Source organism: Schistocerca americana, chromosome 1 (assembly GCF_021461395.2).
Source record: "Schistocerca americana isolate TAMUIC-IGC-003095 chromosome 1, iqSchAmer2.1, whole genome shotgun sequence".
NCBI lineage: Eukaryota > Metazoa > Arthropoda > Insecta > Orthoptera > Acrididae > Schistocerca > Schistocerca americana.
The window spans coordinates 181,067,404-181,088,038 of record NC_060119.1 but is presented as its reverse complement, the minus strand read 5'-3'; positions in this window follow the sequence as shown (position 1 = coordinate 181,088,038).

The following is a 20,635-nucleotide window of genomic DNA, read 5'->3' as shown; positions in this document are numbered from 1 at the left end:
TAAAAGAAGTACAGCCATCATGAATGACGTGCATCTGGCTAGGAAGTTCGAGTAAGTGGCTTTATCCAATTGTATACACATATAACTCAATTACCCTATTTGGTGTGTCGGCTGCAAAGACGAAGCTGCCATATCGCCCTACACATGGACCATGCTGTATCAGTAATAGATTTCAGTGCGTATCAAGACTGTTGATATGTACCTGTAAATAAAGAAAAAGTAATTAAAGAACATTATTTTTCTGAGGTCGTGATTAAAACTTTACCACTACTCTATGCGAGAATAAGATGGGCTTCAATTCAAATGAGAAAGATTTGTTTTTACATAGTACTAGCATATGGAAGGTAAGACTACGGCTAATATTGGTACTATAAGGACTGCGTAAAAAAATATATCAGTTATTTTATACAACTGCAATGACTCAGATATTACAAAGGGCGTCTCATTAGTAATAAAACATCAATAAAAAATTTAAAAGTAGCAGTACAAACAAACCTTCGCATTTTCAGACTGCAACAAGAACACGTCTTTACCTCTTGAAGGTTGGAAAGTAAGTGACTGAACCGACGACTTCAACAACCACTCTCGCTGAATCGCAGGAAGACCCTTAAAATTGGCCACTCGTCAGGGACTGTTCCCTTATCCGTTCCTTGTATTTCTTTAGTAAAAAAGCTATAATATATTAAAAGTAGACTCTTCCCTGTGGCTTCGCCCACGTTTGTATTTGACACATATAATAAACACACCTCCTCCTCCTCTCCTCTCTATGGTCGCCTCTCCCTCCCTTTGCCTGTCTACTTCATCCTCCCACCCTTATTTGTCTATCTCATTTCCTCCTCCCCTCTTTTTGCTCATCTCCTCCATCGACTCTGACCATATCTTCCTTCCTTCTCCCCAACCCTCTGACGATATCCTCCTCTTCCAATACTATGCCAATATCCTGCTCCTCTCTCTTTCCATCTTTGCCTCCCCTCTTCCTTATCCACCTGTGCCCTACCGTTCTACATCTGCCAACTGCCTTGTGCAACTCCCTCTCCTCCACCCTCTCTGTATATTTCTTCCTTCCCTTCACTATGTCGGTCCCCTCCTCTATTAATTTTAACCTGTTCCCAGCTACGCTCATTGATATATGTAGCCTTTGTCATACAGTTGAATAAAGCAAGCTCACACTGCTACCACAACATACTTGTCATACAGGGCAGCCAGCATGTTGGGTCCCTGAAAACTGTTTCTTGTCTCTGACATGTAGGGTGCCCTGCAAAGCAGGTTAATTTGAAAGGCTAATAATCTTGCCAAACAATGTCTGCTCTGCAGGGCAGTCTATACATCAGGGGCTGAAAAGAAACGCGTTTTGTTTATATCTTCACTCCTATTGGAGGTAGGAGGTTATAAATCCCATAGTGTTGCTACTCGTAAGGCCTGCTGTTTCTGTTCCAAATTTGGCTGCAATCGATCCAGGGGTTAGTGACTATATTGTAGATTTTCCAAAGTACACTGAAGAATAAACTTTTACATACATTAAACTCTAATATTTTGTGTAGAGCATATTGTGCAAGAATTAATTTAAAAATGGTTGTCACTTTTCCTTTAGTTGAAAGGCAAACAGTTGAACTACATCTCATCCTAAGAATTCCTCTGCCTTACTATCAATTATTTTGGTATCTGACTAAAAAATCGCTAAAATGGATCAATTACTCGAACAACCCAATCTACCTAGGAAATGAGAAGTAAAACTTTCAAAAACTAAATAAGGAGACCACATTATACTGACATTTGGAAGATATTAGAATTGTATTTTTATCCTCCACGATCTAATTACATGTATACATTACTAACAGTATTTCAGTAGCTTACAGCGACGGACTAGCGAGTATGAATTACAGCTAGGGGAGTTTGTGGGGTCTGAGGTTAGTTGCATGTTAAAAAAATCGCAAATATGTTCTTATGCCAAAAGTTTTAGGAAATGCTTTAAAGGTGCTGAAGAAGGTAGGATGAAGCAACTGCCACCCAGTTTTTCAGTCAGAGTCTTTTAAATAAACAGAAAATTATCCACATTTTTACGCTACGAGCATTTGGATCTAATATTTATTTAGTTTGCAGGCTAACATTTCTCTCGACCGCCGAGGATACCGTTAGGATCAGGCCTATTGTGATCTGACTAAGAAGTGTTGGAGGGGCTGCAGCGTCGTTTTGTGTCCCCCCCCCTCCCCCCCAGCGCCCCAGTCTGCACTTGGCGTGGGACTGCGACTGTTTCAGCGGCGAGGCCGGCCCGGGCTGAGCCGGGTGCCCGCGTGGGAGGCACGTGACTGCTGAGTAAGGGGTGGGGCGGCTCCGGGTCACGGCCGGGTCGCTGGCGCTGCTCTCCCCGCAGCCCCCGGAGCAGCCCCTGGTCGTCAGCCTAAGCCTCCAATAAAGGCCAAACGAGATGAGGCAACTCGGACACGGGTGGGTGCACACTGATTGTACGAAACAGTATGAACACGCAGCCAACATGACATAGTCATATCTCGCCTCCAAAACAGGCTGGATTCTTATGGACATGTATTCACACTGATTAAGAATCAATTTTATACCACCCTCAATCCCACCTCCCTCTGTCTCTGTCTCTCTCTCTCTCTCTCTCTCTGTCTGTCTGTCTGTCTCTCTCTCTCTCTCATTTAACCTCTAGCGATCCCTTATATCATATACGGACTTGATACATATGTTTAGTGTAAGTTTCTTCACAAGGTTCGCCGTATTCGCAAACAAAGTCCATTGTAATTTGTTAGATATCCTCCAGAACACGACCACATGTGATCCAGAAGGAAGGTTCACTACACAGCAAAGCGTTCACTGATCTGAAACCTCCTGGCAGATCAAGACCGTCTGTCGCATCTGGAAGCGAAACCGGAGCCTTTATTTTTTACGGTAAAATCGTCTAGTGAACGATCTTTATAGGCACGGCGTACGAACCGCCCTCATGCCTTCACTTCCGCTGGTACCTCTCTCCAGCTTTAAAAAATTCGCGTTAATTCTCCTGCGTACCTAAGCGGGACTACCACTCCTGGAAAAAAGGATCTTGCTGAGACATGGCTTAGCTACAGCCTAGGGCATCCCTTTGCATCTCTGTGTGCTCCGGCAGATTAAAGCTGTGTGCCGGGCTGGGAATCACATCTGGTACACGGAACAACAAAATACCACATGAGGTCTTGGTACTCCCAAAATAAGCAGTAGATGTTAGGATGTTGGGTTTGACAGCTGAGCCGCCTACCCCTGTCGCCGGTCCCGCGGGGGTGCGGTTTTGTTTCTATGTGGAGACAGGGAAGGCAAAAGAAAAGTAAATCGAAGAAGAAGGGCAACATCAGAAGAAGGTGAAGGATGTTCTTTCTGCTTGAAGATAAATTTTAAGGTTTCCTGTTAACAGAGGACACTATGATTAATTACATGTCGCAGCCCAATGATGTTGTTCTTGTTGTGGTCTTCAGTCCAGAGACTGGTTTGATGCAGCTCTCCATGCTACTCTATCATATGTAAAATTCTTCATTTCCCAGTACCAACTGCAACCTACATCCTTCTGAATCTGTTTAGCGTATTCATCTCTTGGTTTCCCTCTACGATTTTTACCCTCCACGCTACCCTCCTGTTCTAAATTGGTGATCCCTTGATACCTCAGAATATGCCCTACCAACCGATCCCTTCTTCTAGTCAAGTTGTGCCACAAATTTCTCTTCTCTCCAATTCTATTCAATACCTCATCATTAGTTACGTGATCCACCCATCTAATCTTTAGCATTCTGCTGTTGCACCACATTTCGAAAGCTTCTTTCACTTCTTGCCTAAACTATTTATCGTCCACGTTTCACTTCATACATGGCTACACTCCATACAACTACTTTCAGAAACCGATTCCTGACACTTAAATCTATACTCGATGTCAACAAATGTCTATCCTTCAGAAACGCTTTCCTTGCCATTGTCAGTTTACATATTATATCCTCTCTACTTCGACCATCATCAGTTACACTCCTGGAAATGGAAAAAAGAACACATTGACACCGGTGTGTCAGACCCACCATACTTGCTGCGGACACTGCGAGAGGGCTGTACAAGCAATGATCACACTCACGGCACAGCGGACACACCAGGAACCGCGGTGTTGGCCGTCGAATGGCGCTAGCTGCGCATCATTTGTGCACCGCCGCCGTCAGTGTCAGCCAGTTTGCCGTGGCATACGGAGCTCCATCGCAGTCTTTAACACTGGTAGCATGCCGCGACAGCGTGGACGTGAACCGTATGTGCAGTTGACGGACTTTGAGCGAGGGCGTATAGTGGGCATGCGGGAGGCCGGGTAGACGTACCGCCGAATTGCTCAACACGTGGGGCGTGAGGTCTCCACAGTACATCGATGTTGTCGCCAGTGGTCGGCGGAAGGTGCACGTGCCCGTCGACCTGGGACCGGACCGCAGCGACGCACGGATGCACGCCAAGACCGTAGGATCCTACGCAGTGCCGTAGGGGACCGCACCGCCACTTTCCAGCAAAATAGGGACACTGTTGCTCCTGGGGTATCGGTGAGGACCATTCGCAACCGTCTCCATGAACCTGGGCTACGGTCCCGCACACCGTTAGGCCGTATTCCGCTCACGCCCCAACATCGTGCAGTCCGCCTCCAGTGGTGACGCGACAGGCGTGAATGGAGGGACGAATGGAGACGTGTCGTCTTCAGCGATGAGAGTCGCTTCTGCCTTGGTGCCAATGATGGTCGTATGCGTGTTTGGCGCCGTGCAGGTGAGCGCCATAATCAGGACTGCATACGACCGAGGCACACAGGGCCAACACCCGGCATCATGGTGTGGGGAGCGATCTCCTACACTGGCCGTACACCACTGGTGATCGTCGAGGGGACACTGAATAGTGCACGGTGCATCCAAACCGTCATCGAACCCATCGTTCTACCATTCCTAGACCGGCAAGGGAACTTGCTGTTCCAACAGGACAATGCACGTCCGCATGTATCCCGTGCCATCCAACGTGCTCTAGAAGGTGTAAGTCAACTACCCTGGCCAGCAAGATCTCCGGATCTGTCCCCCATTGAGCATGTTTGGGACTGGATGAAGCGGCGTCTCACGCGGTCTGCACGTCCAGCACGAACGCTGGTCCAACTGAGGCGCCAGGTGGAAATAGCATGGCAAGCCGTTCCACAGGACTACATCCAGCATCTCTACGATCGTCTCCATGGGAGAATAGCAGCCTGCATTGCTGCGAAAGGTGGATATACACTGTACTAGTGCCGACATTGTGCATGCTCTGTTGCCTGTGTCTATGTGCCTGTGGTTCTGTCAGTGTGATCATGTGATGTATCTGACCCCAGGAATGTGTCAATAAAGTTTCCCCTTCCTGGGACAATGAATTCACGGTGTTCTTATTTCAATTTCCAGGAGTGTATTTTGCTCCCCAAATAGCAAAACTCATTTACTACTTTAAGCCTCTCATTTCCTAAAATAATTCCGGCAGCATCACCCGATTTAATTCGACTACATTCCATTCTCCTCGTTTTGCTTCTGTTGATGTTCGTCTAATATCCTCCTTTCAAGACACTGTCCATTCCGTTCAGCTGCTCTTCCAGGTCCTTTGCTGTCTCTGTTATCGGCGAACCTCAAAGCTTTTATTTCTTCTACATGGATTTTAATTCCTACTCCGAATCTTAATTTTGTGTCCTTTACTGCTGCTCAATATACAGATTGAATAACATCGTGCGTATGCTACAACCCTGTCTCACTCCCTTACCAACCACTGCTTCCCTTTCATGCGGCCAGCCTGTGTGGCCGATCGGTTCTAGGCGCTACAGTCTGGAACCGCGCGACCTCTACGGTTGCAGGTTCGAATCCTGCCTCGGGCATGGATGTGTGTGATGTCCTTAGATTAGTTAGGTTTAAGTAGTTCTAAGTTCTAGGGGACTGGTGACCTCAGATGTTAAGTCCCATAGTGCTCAGAGCCATTTGAACCATATTTGAACAGAATGGCTTGGGTAATTAAATCTCCACTCAACTTTGATGTCCTGGGTCGGTGAGCCACGAACCTCGTAGCAATCGGAACAGCTCTCACGCACTCCGACACTGCGTAGAGACTGCCAGCGGGCCCGGCCCACTGCGCCGTGCGGAGATTTCCTGGCTGATCCATACCAACCGACTGACTCCATCACACTGGCTATCCGGAAACTATAAGCACCAGACCAAAGATAGTACAAGGTGCGAATATCGATACATACCGCTGCTGTCACATGTAGCAAGAAGAAAAACCACCGCATAACCGCAATAACCGCGGGAAAGCAAACGCAGAATGAAATTCAAGGTTTAAGCCAACGCATAAGCCGGGGCCAACACGGCTCAAGGTGGTTAACGACCGTCGTCACTGAAAAGTGGATGATTCGGAACGAGTGATATCGAGGGACGAATCACCCTATATACTGTGGAATAGCGATGCAAGGGTTTTTTTCCGGAGAACATTACCTGGCGTCATATGTGGTGCTAACAGTAAAATATGAAGGAAGTGGTATTATTGTGTAGAGGTCTTTACCGTAACTAAGGTCTGGTTCCTTTATTGTGCTTAAGAAAGCGTTAAATTTGGTAGGGTATGAACATATTTTATAACACTGTGTAGTGCAAGCAGTAGAGGAATATTTTGGAGACGGTTACTGCTCAGTAGTGCGTGGCAATGCACCCTGTCATAAAACAGCATCTGTGATGCATTGGTTTGTAGACAATAACAGTCCTGGAATGGACTGGCCTACCCAGAATCCCGACGTAAACACATTTGGGATGAATTAGAACGTCAGCTTAGCTCCAGATCACAGCGTCCAACGTCGCTACCTTCTCTGGCTTGCGTTCATAAGGAAGAATGAATTGCCTTCCCTCCAGAGACATTCAAAGACCTCAATTTAAGTGTCCCCAGCAGAATTCGAACGGTCATAAAGGCGAAAAGTGGACACTCTCATATTAATGTAAGCTTATAGATATCCGGATAATTCTGAATAATTGTTTTATGTACACCGGTTCACTGCATTTTCGTACAATCATAAAAGTTTAGACATTTTGGTTGGTTTGGAGTTTGGAATTGGAAACTTGGTGACTTCTTGTCTAGCAGATAACCAGAATTTTATGCGTAAAATTACTCTTTACAAAAAGTAATCAGAAATTCACAAAAAACTTGTGATATTGGCCCTTCAAATACAACAAACAAATAGTAGTGGAGTGGGAGGGAATGTGATTTAGGATTAAACAAAACAAATGGAATGTAATCAGCAGATGGGGGTGGAGGTGGAGGGGGACATAGCCAATTTAACCCCAGACACCAGTTTTACTTATCCCACTGGCTAGGAGCAAACAGTAACAATCGCTATCCCGAAAATCAAGGATGGTCTCACAAAGCGGAAGTTAGTATTGTTGATTTAGGTTAATTACCTTATGCAACAGTGCTAAAGTTTTCTCAAATATTCTCTGAAACAACTCTGCCAAAGAAAGTGGATTGAAAATTGAGCTAGCGCCAGAAAATCGTAATGGCTCTGAGCACTATGGGACTCAACTGCTGAGGTCATTAGTCCCCTAGAACTTAGAACTAATTAAACCTAACTAACCTAAGGACATCACAAACATCCATGCCCGAGGCAATATTTGAACCTGCGACCGTAGCGGTCTTGCGGTTCCAGGCTGCAGCGCCTTTAACCGCACGGCCACTTCGGCCGGCAGAAAATCGTGTTTCCGCCGATATATCGTGTCGATACGTTGGGTCCCTGCGAATAAATTTCATATATTCATTACCAACTGGCAGTTGATATAATTTCACTTAGTTCCTTTGTATTTGCTTCAGTATCTTGTTTTTTTTTTTTTTTCAATTAGGAAATACCACCTTAGGAAATCCAAAAACGTAATTGAAGAGAAACGGGGAACAAAAGGAAGAGAATATCACTTCAGGCACTACCTCCAATTGTCAAAAGATATAAATGCGCTTTCCACAACTCTGAAATGGTAAATAAAATAAGAAAAAAAGTAGTTTGATGGGCGCAGGGCAGATTTTTTGGACTGTGACATACGAGAGGTCTTCTGAATGTATTCGGACAACGCTATGTAATGCGGAATTGGTCTTAAGACATCACGAGAGGCGGACGCTTCAGTATAAAAGGAGGCCTCGTGCTGTTGCCAAACTGCAGAAAGAAATTATTTCAAGAAATTTCATACACCATACAACATTGTTCTTGTGTACTTACATTTAATTTATTAACGTACTATTCTCTATTGTTTGTTACAATTTTTATTTTAATGAATAATATTACTAATGTACCATTAAATAACTTCAAACACTTTGTGCTGTGTTATTAAACTGAAATCTATATTTTTACCTATCTACTATTAGGTCTCATTAAGAACGTGATCTAGCATATTTGATATTATGTAGATTCACAAGAATGTGTGACCATCTGAAAAATATTTTTCATTAAGTTTTTAGTATTAATAGTTCCGTGCGACACATCAAAAGTTGTTTATTTCGTTTCACTGTTGGCAGCGTGTCTCTAGAAGTTAAAAAATATATGTTAGTGATTCATAAATGGCTCAATTTGACAGTATCATATTAGTTTTTTCAAGACAAAAAAAACTAGAACCAGATATTTTTTTATTAATTTTCACAAGGTTAGATGGCTTGCTAGTTAGCTGTCTACAACACTTGACAGACACGTCTTTCTGCTTACTATAATTGCAGTGGAATACTGTGATCCCTTTCAGGACTCTAATAATAAAGTTATTTCTTGTAGTTTATCATTTGCAGAAAATAAAACTAAATCATTATACTACAGTGATGAAACTGGAGTGCTTGTATGAGAGTGAGTACTTGACACTAGCTTCTAATTGAATTGACTACAAGTGCTTAAAGACATATTATTTGGAAAATAATTGGAGCAAAACAAAAAATTGGGTTGAAACCTAAAAGTAATGAAGAGATCTGCCAAAACATAGATAAAATATCGGCGAAAAATTAGAAAGTATGAACGTGAAAGAATCGGAACTACTTATAGAAACTAATTCAGAATTAAGATCCTTTATGTTGAAGGCAGTCATAACAAAAAGATCTGACGTTGGAGACAATCAAGATAAAAGGAATTCAGCATCGACAAAGGCTGTATAATGAAAAGGCAAAACGGGCAAACGGTGAAAATTGCTGAAAAATTGAAAAAATACGAAATGCACAGAAACTGGTTCGTGATCCCAGTTGGAATGTACTAAAATAGAATCGAAGCAAAATACAGAATAAAAGGAAAACATCAGTAACTCTTAGTTGGGCACATACTTACCTCTGACGTGGCCTAATGTTTTTCAGCGTTACCACAATAAATAGAAGTAACTAGGTAAGTGCTAGCCGGTGCGGGACATACTGCATCACACCTTTGTTATTTTTTAACAGAACCTTGTCTCCTAATGCCTAGTTCGCAAACGAGGTAGACATCAGCAGCTGTATCTTTTGTGTCTGCTCATTGTTGCGGGATGCAACAGTCTCCAAATCAGGACACAGAAACTCGAAAAAGCTGGAGATAGCGGTAGATACTAGACAGCCTATTCTTCATGCTAATACTGCATTATATTTAATAAATATAATATGTATACAAAACTCGCACTAAATTACGAAATTACTGCTACAGTGACTTCAAAAACATTCTGCCTAAATTATCCCCCTTTTTACTAGGCTGTAGTCAAGACTTAAATTTAGTTTCAGCTTCCCACTCGCTTTTGTAGCTCTGAGTGTTATTTACTTTTTCCGAGCTCAGAGTACGCTCGTTTCCACGTTTAAGTATTTCTAACCTTTGCACACTTACTGTAGGGCTAGAAATATGTACCACACACAACTAGCAGCGAACTGAGGCATTTTAACTTCAACAGTGAAACACGGTAGAGCAGTATATGTTAGTAGTATACACCGCGATAACCGATTACGTTCTTTACGTTTTCAAAACCTTCACTTATACCAGCTCAAAACAGATGACACTAAGTGACTCATCTAATCATCAATATCACTCTATAATGCTTTGACATCATAGCTCTGCAAGCGAGTTAGTCATTGTTACCCACATTTTTTGCAAAATTTTAGCTACAAAAATTCAGATATATGTGAAGAGCTTAACTTTCTTGGAATGAATAACGAAGGGACCGCAGGGACTTATTTTGACAACATTAGATGGAAATAAATTACAGGCATTTTATTTTCGGTTTAGATTGTTATGAGCCGTTACGCTATACTATAAGAATCGGTTTAGCTTTTCGTAGTTAGACATAGGACGGGCTATCGTTGCCCAGACGCATATCAAATAGAAAAACAGAAGTTTTAAATAACATCCATGCGAGCAACGGAACTCAGGACATGAAGCTGATAAAAGAAAACTTTTGGGGGATGAGCAATTCACAGAAGTGATGTTGCAATCTTAATTGGTGTCTCAAAAAGTAAAGCTCAAATAGTGCACCAACATTCACAAAAATAAAAATTTCTTTGAAGGAATAGACACTTATGTGATAAAGAAACAGGGGATTTGCTCTTTTATTTTTGTATTTTAAGAGTAGAGCTGTAGATATTTTTAAAAAACAGGGATTCTCCTCCATAACAATAGACCTGACAATATTATGTCTGCCAAATGAATCGCTCCAATTCATGTAACACATTGTCGCCGCTATCGAATGCAACCATGCCATTGCTTATAGCGTGCGCACATCGGTAGTTCTGTTGTTGTCTCCTTACTGACAGTAAGTTCTTTTACTACTACGAATTCTAGCTTTGAAAATGGGTAAAGTATATACTTCAAAAATTCTAAGGATTTGGAAGAGGTACATCGCCTTCTGATCGACGATGAGATATCCATTGAATATCATTTTGTATAATCTGTTCCGAATGTGAAGACGTAACTGAAACAAAATCTGTAGATTTAGGTATAGACCACGAAATTGATGAGGAAGAAAATAATGAAGGGCAGGAAAGCGATAGATATTATTTTTTTGGCGAGTACAAAAGAAACATAAAAACATTATTAGTAATAAAAATAATAGTAATAATAAACCAATATACTTACTTTTCATTTTAGGTAAGAATGGAACGAAACTGAGAAACATGGCTTGGAAAGCAACACATGCATGTCTGTATAATATTCTGACCGAACTGCCTGGAGTAATCAGAAATGCCAAGAATACGATAACGGAATTTGGCTGCTCCAGGTTTTTCATCAGTGATCATACGCTACATCTAGTGCTAAAAAATATCATCTGACGCTTAGCTGATTCCAAAAAGAAATTTCAAAGCAAGAGTGATTGTAAAAACATAGACACAGTTGAAATTGAATTTGACCTTGACTGTGTGTTAATGGATGCGGCATCGGACTATGAGCTAACATGCACCACACATTGTCACTACACAAAGTAGGAGCACAGCTAATCTGGGTACGAGCAGCTTTTGCACATTAATTCTGGAAGAACACTGACATAGAATTGATCTTAAAATAGTTATGTTAACTGAACCGATTACTAAATGTTTTCCTCGTAGCATTTACTTCTCTGCACTAAGTAGGGCATACATTAAACATGGGGTCCCTGTTTTAATTTGTACAGGTGCTGCCAGTTAATCTTTAAAGAATACAAAAGGTATTAAAATGATTGTTGCACTTCATCAGTACTTTTACTATGGTTATTACAATACTGTGTCAGTATTTGGCATAGGGACCCAGAAGCTGTTTTATCATTTGACTGAGATCAGAACCAAACAATTCTGGAAAACATAATGAGGAAACTCTTTCAAACACAAATCCATACATATTCGTATTATAAAAATGGTTAAGTGTGTGTACCACATCTTCTCCTACACCGCTGGAACTTCGTGCACATGCTCTGTACTGTCAGGCAACAGTCGCTGTGCAAGTAAGAACTACCTGCGTAACATAGAGAGAGGCAATATACGTCATGAACAACGAGATTCGTAAAAATTACCGCGTCAAGCATGACATTTAACTGTATTACTCCTTTGCTACTCACTGTATTCACAACAAATTTCGAAGACAGTATCCACATACGCCGCTAAAATCACCTACAAAAGTATATCATGATACTACACACAGTTCAGGAGATATGGCTTCATAAATACTGAGATGCGCGAAATAAATGGTGCGTGTGAGTAAATACAACTCTAAACTATTACTTGAGAAAAGTAGATAGTCTTTTGTAGGACGAGTGAGAAGAAAAAAAGGAAGTGTCTTTAAATTTCATATCCGCAGAAGGTAGACAGCGATAAGGTCGAGTTATTGGATGCACCAAAAATGAACTATTTATTTCCTATTTCCGAAAAGAATGAAAACTGTGGTTCTCCTTTCGGGTATACGTGTATCACAAACGAAACTTCGAAAGACTTACAGAAAAAAAAACAGAAATTATATTTCACTATAATGACACCAGGTATGGCGTTGGCGTAATTGACAAACTCTTGTAGTTAGGTCGACAAGGAGATCATCTATGGTAATTTTTTCCATATGCTAAACGTGTCGGCATCAACTTAAGGGTAACTTTCTCGGGCAACAAAAACAAACATTTAGGTAGGCATGAGTTCCCCAAAGCTGTGGGTCTGATTCTACTGGAATATCAGCTCAAAAGAAGAGTGCTGGTTACGAAATAACCAGATGGTATAATATCAATGACGCTAAAATAGAAATCCGAAGAACCACATCATGGGAACACTGAATTTTCTTTGGAACCAGGGAAGAGGAATACAGAAAGTAGCCAGTCATGTTAGAAGAAGACAAAAAAGACTTGTCGCACCAATTACACGAGTGAAAAACACCGTATGTATGTTTGTTCGCAAAAGCATGAAAAAATAGTTTGTAAAAAATGTCTATCTGCAGAGAACAACCATGACACAAAGATGCACTCTGACTAGTTCACGGCTGGTCCCGGCGGAGGTTCGAGTCCTCCCTCGGGCGTGGGTGTGTGTGTTTGTCCGTAGGATAATTTAGGTTAAGTAGTGTGTAAGCTTAGGGACTGATGACCTTAGCAGTTAAGTCCCACAAGATTTCACACAGATTTGAAATTTTTTTTTACTAGATCAATAATTTACTTAAATCTGTAATAGTTACCCCTCGTGTCAGGAAGTCGGTGGACATTGAGGTTGGACATGTCAAGCGGTGGTGTGACAATGTGTTGGAGGCCAATCTCCGAGGGTTGGTGAGTGTGTTAGTCTTATGTCCACAGGCGCCAGTGAAACAGCGGTATAGTGGTACAACCCGCAATGTGTGGTTTCCATGGGTAATAAAAAGGGCGGAAATTATGTTTATGTTGATCTCTATTCCAATTGTCTGTACATTTTCCGAAATTCTCGGAATCGAGGTGGTGCAAAACTATTTTTGATGTGTGTATAATGTAATAAAATCTACCTTTGTAAGGAACATTTTTTGTTTCATGAAAATTAGTTAAGTTATTAAAACTTTATAATGAATTTTCAATAAGGAGTTAATTCTTTCTCACGCTGTAGTTATTTATGCCTAACTAAAATTGTACCATAAGCTCTTATTTTCATTGAGTGCAGTCTTCTAAAATCGGATGATTTTCTCTGAAGCAGCCTGCGTAATTAGGTTCATGCTCTTACCAATGACGTACAACTATCGAAATCAGTTACCGTTTAGCTTCTGCCGGTAGTACTGCCCCTCCGGGGAACACGAAGCTACCTTCAGGCTGGTCACTGAGAATGTGGGGCGGTCGAAACAACTGGTGGCCGTGTACAAGCTTCTGCTGTCCTCTGGTTTTCCTCTTTCCGAACAGAGACTGACCTTTGCCTATGTTGCATTAGAGATACGGGGTGACAGTGACAGATCGCCAAAGGTGCTAAGCGGCTTAGGACCATTACGCAGTTACACTATTGGCTGCTGGTGCGGGTGTTTCATCGGATGCACATGGGTGCCTGCTGTGCCGCAGCAGATAAGCTGGGGCAGTTGCCATTAAGGCTGATATACTGCCACGCACTACACAAAATGTGGGCCCTATGAAAACGCGCGTTACCTGCGCTGTCTGGAAATACCAGCGATATATGTCCTACTTAATATCACAGAGCTCGCTACAAAATCCGTAGTGAAAAATTAAAATCAGTTGTAGAAAGGGTGAAATCACGACAATATTAGTCGGAAAAAAGAGGCTATGTTTCAACGGCGGACTGAAAATTCCATCATTTCTCGGGTACGGATCTAGGACGGCAATACTTCTTCTAGTATTTCAGTTACAGACGTTTTCTATTCACCTATGCGTCTTGGAGAGGCCGCATGATTCACAGCCGAAATACCACAAGGAGGACTGTTCGTCTCCCGGATGCACATAGTTTTGGAGATCATCTTTTTCAACAAACAAGAGACAAAGTTTTTAAAAGCAGTCTTACTGTATTCTATTACACTTAAAGTCGCGCTCTACCAAAACTATATTTCGGTAGTTTTGGTACAGGACATAAATGATATGGCAAGTGGTGGGATTAGCGGTAGTATTGGTTGCACTCTTAGGGAAACAAACATGAAGAAATGTGAAAGAAAGAAACTGGGAGCTGACGATTTCTCTTTGTTATTTTTATGTTTTGTACATAATTAGAATTGCAGGTCGCTCAGTGTTTGCTCACTGTGTATTTATATTCTTAAAAATTTAAATTGCATTTACAAGCAACAAAAATTAACAGATCTCATAACTTCTACACTTTTATGCAAACAAAGCAATTGCTTTTGATACATGTACAGTTTACATGCAAAAAAATAAAAAGATCTGGATAATTATTTTTGTTGTACTGTGCTCAATAAAATTTTCTTCATCATCAAGGGCAAAAGTTGTATGTTTTTATTGGTAACTGCGAAAGTTGCTTATGGATAACAGAAACATGTTTTATATAAGCTCGACGAAGTACTGCGGTGATGCTAGATATGGTTTTGTTCCGCTTTTTTTAAGTATGCCTTTTTCAGGAAGTTGCGTTTTCTAGTCCTAAATATAAACGTGTAACTTTTTTTAATTTACTGCAACATCCCTCTGTTTCACGTTATAAATCAATCATTTTTGAATAAAACTTGAATTAGAAATTCACGATTTCAGTTTTACTATAAATAACCGTTTTTTACCAACAGACGCTACTATAGCTATGTAGAACAAAAATGTTTCGTAGGTTACTCTTCCGGTTTTCATGGGAACGTAGAAAGACACTGGCCGCATATGCACACAAAGCGATCGAAGTGAGGTAACGCCTTATGGATATGCAAAACTGCAAAACGTATCTCGGTGCAACACGTGACTACATTAAATTTCTTACAAAAAGGTCCTGTTCATTTTTCCTGTAGGTCTAATACTCTACGTGATCAAAAGTATCCGGACAACACCAAAAACATACTTTTTCATTGTGCTGCCACTTACTGCCAGGTACTCCATATCAACAACCTCAGTGGTCATTAGACATCATGGGAGAGCAGAATTGGACGCTCCTCGGAACTAACAGACTTCGAACGTGGTCAGGTGATTGGATGTCACTTGTGTCATACACCCGTATGCGAGATTTCCACACTCCTAAACATCCCTAGGTCCGCTGTTTCCGATGTGACAGTGAAGTAGAAACGTGAAGGGACACGTACAGCATAAAAGCGTACAGGCCGACCTCGTCCGTTAACTGACAGAGACCGCCGACAGTTGAAGAGAGTCGTAACGTGCAATAGGCAGACATCTATCCAGACCATCACACGGGAATTCCATACTGCATCAGGATCCAATTCAAATACTATGACAGTTAGGCGGGAGGTGAGAAAACTTGGATTTCATGCTCCAGCGGCTGCTCATAATCCACACATCACACCGGAAAAAGCCAAACGACGACACGCATGGTGTAAGGAGCGTAAACACTGGAAAAACGTTGTTTGGATGACGAATCACGGTACACAACGTGGCCATTCGATGTCACGGTGTGGGTCTGGCGAATGCCCGGTGAACATCAGCCAGCGTGTGTAGTGCCAAAAGTAAAATTCGGGGGCGGTGGTGCTATGGTGTGGACGTGGTTTTCATGGAGGGGAATTGCACCTCTTGTTGTTTAACGTGGCACTATCACTGCACAGACCTACATTGATGTTTTAAGCACCTTCGTGCATCCCACTGTTGGAAAACAATTCGGGGATGTCGACTGCATCTTTCAACACGATCGAGCACCTGTTCATAATGCACGGGCTGTGGTGGAATGGTTACACGACCATAACATCCCTGTAATCGACTGGCCTGCACAGAGTCCTGACATGAATCCTATAGAACACCTTTGGGATGTTTTGAAACGCCGACTTCGTGCCAGGCCTCACCGATCGACATCGATACCTCTCGTCACTGCAGCACTCCGTGAAGACTGGGCTGCGATTCCCCAAGATAGCTTCCAGCACCTGACTGAACGTATGCCTGCGAGAGTGAAAGCTGCCATCTCCCAAGGATAAGGGTGGGCAACACCATATTGAATTCCAGCATTACTGATGGAGGGCGCTACGAATTTGTACGCCAATTTCAGGCACATGTCCGGATATTTTTGATAACATAGTGTAGCTTGTGCGCAGCGAGCGAAAGAAATTGAAAATATTGCGTGTGGTTTTGAAGGTGTTATAGGTTGCATAAAATCCGTTGGTAAGGGCACTTTTATCACTCTGCATAAGCTTCTATCCAGAAGTGAAGAAATCGAGAAGGAAGCTGACATTCGCAGTAGGGAATCGCCTGTGTCACTGCGTCTCGTTCTGTCGACGCTTCCGCTGGCCCTCACAGTGGAAAGAACACTTGGACTCGCATGGCTGTTCAGATGCCTGTCCGATAATGTTGATCGAAATTTTTCACCTTTTCCCAAAATAGATTAAGGCAAATGCCGTCATGCTGCCATTGAAAACTTGTGCTGCGTATGTAACGACGTTGCCGGCGTTGGAACGGTAAATATAAATTCTCCTTCCTACCATGCCTCCCCTCCACTCCACCCCCACCCCTGCCCCCACCGCCCGCTTGCCTCTTTCCGATGAGGCGAGTACTGAAGCAACTGGAGCCTGACACAGTTACTGATGCGTAAGATTCTGCTTCTACGGTCATATTCTTTACCGATCATGTTTCCCGAAGTATATTTATAGTGACATGGTTAGGTCAAACGCCCTGAACTGTTTCTACTTTGGGAAAAGCTGAAATTTCTTATGTTATTACGAAAAGAAGTTTCATCTAAGCTCATGTGACCGAAACTCATTGAAAGACCACACTGGCGAAGGTGTAATAACTTTCTTCTTTTAAAACGACATTGGCGTGAGCATTATTTTCAGTAACTTCTGTACCGGTTTAAAAGTTTATTTGACACTACAGCAGTGAAGCTACAGTCACAGTACAAAGCTTTTTCTTCAAAAGGAATGATTACATTACCGGTTTCGACTAAGTACTTCGTTTTTTCAAATGTCAAATATCAGTTGGTGAATATATAACGGGAACTATGACCATACATCTGACAAAAATTACGAGTAATTATGACACCAGACAACTGAAGCAATGGTGGCATAGCCAAGTCACTACAAGTTGTCCCTACGCTTGCCCAAACGTTCATTCCATGTCCTAATGTAGAACAGATAAAAACTACATCATGGCGAAATTTGCCAAGAATTCCTGCAATGTGTCTTGCTGTGACACAACGATCGTATGGCTGATATAAATTCACAGTTCTAAAAATTAAATACATATATGTATATTTAATCATTGTCATGGTGCAAACTCCCATATTACAACCTCACCGTAAGTGTATCAAGCACAGCAAGCTTCCATTTGGGATGTAGCACATAATTGTACTATGTTCCGAAAAAAGGGTCTCAAAACACAATGTACTTTCATTTGGGACTGACACACTACTAAATTGATAGCATAACATTGCTCCATTTGCGTGGTAGCCCATTCTGTCACTACAGTGAATGAATGTAGTATAGAAACACAAGAAACAAAACATGACCTACATAATGTACAACAACCGGCGCTAGATGGCACCATTGTCAAGCCTTAACGAAACTAATCTCTAGGTGAAATGTGAACACAAACTGACCACTGGTACGCAATCGAAAAAATTAGAATACTTTTTTTACAGCTTTAAAATTAGCTAGCACAGCATTATCAATAAGATATGATAACAAAGAAACGAAATTTCGTCTCAATACAATATTATATCAAGGAAAATGTTGTTGTACACACGTTACAAAATGCCAATCTCATGTTTCCATTAAAAGTCCAATTTCCGCGAGCTGGATGGTGGGGCTGTGGACTGAAGATTATGAACAGCACGTTCTCCAGCGCGTTCTGGCTGTTCGTACAAACAATTTCCATGCTTTTGTAATGAACTATGTTATCCAAAAAACACTCAAGATTACCAAACATTTCAAATTAAAAATGGAACAGCAAACCGAATAATTATACCCGCCGCCCCACAACAGATGTCTTTTACTGGGTTCAGATCAGGCGAATTTGCTGTCCAGCGCAACAACGTTAGTTAACTATGAAGCTTGCTGGCAGATTAAAACTGTGTGCCGGACAGAGACTCGAATTCGGGACCTTTGCCTTTGCCTTTTGCTTCACTATCATTCTCCTCAAATCATTGTAGCACAATAGTGGGGTTTTGGCAAGAACAGCCATACTCCTGGGAGCTACCATCGCAGTTCTGGAAGACGTCACACATGTAGGGACTCCGGTTATCCGCACTAATGTTCACATACTTTATTGCTGTCAAAGTGTCTTCGAGTGACGCCATAGCCGCCAAGAAAACCCCTTTGAACGTCCCCATACGATCGTACCGCTCACCAGCCTTAGTCCGTAGTGTGGTGTACGTTTCAGGTAGCCGTTCACTAAATGATGATGTATCGGACAATATCGACGAGGCGATTCTAGAAGGCAACTTATCCCACCTGGCAAAAAGGATTGATCCATTGCCCAGTTTCGATAGTCCATTGTCCTCTGCTATCGTAAGTGTCAACATGGGAACAGGTAGCAGTCATCTACCGTAGAGCCTCATGTTCAACACTGTGCACTGAATTTTTAAAATTTTTGAAAACATAGTCAGCTATCCTAAAATTTTAATTTTGTATATTGGATGGTGTGCACCGAATCCTGTTTTACAGAGCGGGAAAACTTCTGACATGCACACTCTGTGACGAGGAATTAACGTCCAGTAGCTTGTCGCCTACCCCCGGTTTCGCCGTCCTTCAACCAGTTTCCATAGATATTCACTACAGTAGCACGTTGAAAGCCGTACAACTTCCCCGAGATGCGCGTTCGTAAGCACCCGACATTAGTGACCTGCACTTGCTCGGTGTCGCGTATGCCATAGGATTCCCCCCTTTGCGTCTCGTTTTGTCGCTAGAATGATTCCTGATTCATGTCTTCTCCGCTCACATACGGTCCTTTCCGAGTGACGTCACCAGAGCGCCACCAAGCGGTATTCAGCGCTCCGTTGCCCGTCTTGGCCCATCACTGTATACTGACATACGAGCGGATATCTTTAGAGGTAAGAAAAACTAATAATCTGTAGACAGAATTAAAATAGTGTTACGATACTTTGGTTATTTCTTTAACAGACTCTATCTGACAATATAAGAAATGACGTGTACGACACAATTAAACTAAGAGTATTGTAATGTATCCGGCCATGTGGAGCTGAGTATAGGAAGTATAAGATGCACAGAAAGGCAATTTTATTACAAATAATTATCAAACTTTTTTCTAATTATGGAAAGAATAACTATTATTCCTCCGTGAAGAATTACCGTTTACTTCGGTATGCCCACACTGGCATGATACAGGTCGTCTTTGGAAAGCCAAGGGACGCTGCTCGCATATACCGATTTGGCTGAACAACGAGCGACATTACAGTCTCACTTCCAAACAAAGTTTTCGTGAGATATCCTTTGGTTATCAGGTAAATGCCTGACCTGGAGCCGGCCAATGTGGGCGAACGATTCTAGGCGCTTCAGTCTGGAACCGCGGGACCACAACGGTCGCAGGTTCGAAGCCTGCCTCGGGCATGGACGTGTGTGATGTCCTTAGGTTAGTTAGGTTTAAGTAGTTCTAACTTCTAGGGGACTGATGACCTCAAATGTTATGTCCCATACTGCTCAGAGCCATTTGAACCATTTGAACCTGACCTGGAAACCTCGTCCTAAACATTTCATATTTGTAATCTCCGTCCCTCATTGCTAGCCTTGTTGGATATTTGACTGAAGAGAACGAAGTTTTAAATCAGCAGGCTGATTTAAAACTGGTCCCATGAATATAGCATTTTGAATAAAGTGAAACTTCCGCCTACCTATATCACTATTGATCACAGGTGATACAACCGATAGTGTCTGTTGCTGGATGTGCTTATTTTTAATAGCTTTCGTTTTCTAACACCATAGGCTGGTTATGAACCGTTGTAGAGTCGGGGATCTTTGTAACGAATAAAGGCAAGCTGGTATCCAAATCCCAAATGGCAATATTTGGGAGGAGATTTCCAGATCTCGCCTTCCCAGTTCCCTCTTACAACCAAGGGTGAACTCCGGAAACCTTCGACAGTTTCGGCGATGAGACCAATCTTGACTTTAATTCTGAATCAATACGCCACA